Source organism: Gavialis gangeticus, unplaced genomic scaffold (genome assembly GCF_001723915.1).
Source record: "Gavialis gangeticus isolate Ggan-Ray unplaced genomic scaffold, GavGan_comp1, whole genome shotgun sequence".
In the NCBI taxonomy this organism is placed as follows: domain Eukaryota; kingdom Metazoa; phylum Chordata; order Crocodylia; family Gavialidae; genus Gavialis; species Gavialis gangeticus.
Genome location: NW_017729025.1, coordinates 142,029,555 through 142,031,805, shown reverse-complemented (window position 1 = coordinate 142,031,805; position 2,251 = coordinate 142,029,555). Strand labels below are relative to the sequence as shown.

The 2,251-nt window shown below is 42.4% G+C and overlaps 1 long non-coding RNA gene across 1 annotated transcript in view; it reads right to left on the bottom strand.

Annotated features, from left to right (window-relative positions):
- Nucleotides 1-830: 830 nt before the first annotated feature.
- LOC109299130 overlaps nt 831-2,251 on the bottom strand; it is an 11,218-nt gene continuing 9,797 nt past the window's right edge. Inside the window, exon 2 of the long non-coding RNA XR_002097777.1 lies at nt 831-1,022. This is a non-coding gene — a long non-coding RNA (uncharacterized LOC109299130). The remainder of the gene's footprint in view (nt 1,023-2,251) is intronic.

The window sequence follows — 2,251 nt, the reverse complement described above, 5'->3', positions numbered from 1 at the left end:
CCCAAAGACTCCATTGATTGGTTTGGTGCAGTGTAGCAGTTTCTTTTTCAATAATTTCGGCCTGGTTCTCAATAGCACTGGAAGCATCTGGTATATAAACACAACATTCTGTTTTTATCAGAGCACACACATCTCCTTTGCTAGCTAATATATAATCTAAGGCAAGTCGGCTTTGTAGAGTCATTTGTCTCATTTCTTTCATTTCTTTACTTATTTCATGGAAACCAATGGCAGTAGCATTAGCTATTTTCTGTAGGGATACTGCAATTTTTCTTATTTCGGACATAGGTAAGACGTGGACGTGACATCCATTGTGAATAGTAACCTGAAAATCCAACTGAATTGGGAGAGTAATTGGGTATCCAAGAACCGTTAGAGAGCCAAGCACCATTTACCTTAAATTCTACTTCACACTTACTGATTCCTACTGCAATACTAGATCTATTACAAGTCCAACAAAACTTTCCAGGGGTGGCATACGCTAGTCGTACATAGTCAGCTCAGCTACAGTTTATATCTTGCCAGGTTTCATTTCTTTGGAAATCTGAATAATAAGAAGCTGACATTTGGGTCGCATTCAAGGGTACCGGTATCATGGGTATCCCTCCAGTGGAATGGATAGGGACGTGATTACATATCCAACAATGAGAGACATTTAAGTCTATCCTAATTTGGTTAACTAAAAAGAAAAACACATTCCCACATGCCAGGTTTAAAAGTTCAATACAAACAGTCAATAGGAGGGATTCCATATTTGGTTATTAATGGGGTCTTTTCTTGGAGTCTTAATCTTTAATCCTTGGTTTCGTCAGGGGGAACAGTCTTTTTGCAGTGCAATGCGTGGATCCAAGTAGATAGTCCCCAACACTTACTGCAGTGTTAGTGGTGAGAAGAACCTGGAACGGACCTATCCAGTGGGGTTCTAAAGCTGAATTTCTTTGGTGGATTTTTACATGAACCCAATTTCCTGGCTGCAAGGAATGGCAGGCTTCTTCAGGCTCTCTGGGTAAAACTTCTGGGACCTGTGAACAAAAGGCCTTAAGGACTCCTTGGCTGGATGCCCTCCACCCTGCAGTCTGCCTGTACAGCAAGAAGCTGTGGCGACCAAGTTGGTTGGTCACGGTCTGGGCCGACACAATCGAGCAGGTGGGGGCTAGCGGCGGAGAGTCAGGCGGCTTATATTCGTATGGTTGCAAGAAAAATTTTATTAACTTACGCTACCAAGGTTCAACGCGTAACATAGATAGTTCAACTTGCGTAGTTACAGATTCGGGTTCAGACGACAGCTGCAAGTATTAACTTCGAAAGCTATAGATGAGTCGTTCGAGCATGCAGGGTGGGATACGTCGGGAGATAGCGGTGGTGGAGAAACAATCACAAATGGCCAGTTTGTGAGGCAGCTCTGGGCTCGCGTGAGCCGGGTTCTGATGAGAGCTGGTTTCTGCCTTGGGCAGAAATTACAGTGGCTTATATATGTCGTGGTTAGCCAGTTGCAATGTGAGTTGCATGGAACATTCTGGCTGATCATGCATTGGCCATGTGCTTTGGGCATAACTGAGCATGTGTAACTCAGGGGGATTGACAGTTGGGAATTTCCATTTGGCAGCCTGGACTTTCCATCTATTGCTTTCTTACTTCAGCTTCTAGCTCAGTGTCATCAGCACCCATTCTTAGTTTTGGCTGGGACAGAAGCCAGCTGGATGAATGGTTGTACAACATAGAACCAGTACGGTTTTCAACTGCTTTATCTAAACTGTTTTAACTTCCACCAGTTCATCTGAACATTTGTACTCACCCTCTGTGTCATTAACTGGGATGTAACCTTCCACAGCCAAAAAGAGCACAATTTACTTAAGGGGAAAAAAGTGCAAAAAACTGCTGGAGACTGGATACATTCCTTCTCACACATTATAGTAAAGTAGAGGTCAGAAAATAACCCCATATAGCTTACTGTCTTATATGCATTATTATGATTATTATCTTCATTATAAAAATAACCACTACCCTGAATTCATATACTTAATGGAGAGAGGTGCCTTCTGATTTACTTTGTGGCCAGTGAAAAGGCTATTCATGGTTTCAGCACCCAGGTAGTCTCTGTACTTTGCATACTATCACTTCCACACACAACTTTTAGGATTTGAATTGTGGGTTTTCTCAACATGACAACAAGCAGCAGTAAGTAGATCTTGGTCTTAATATGGAAGCCTATTGTGCTGAACAGAATGGATGGTTTCATAGTACCAAGTAC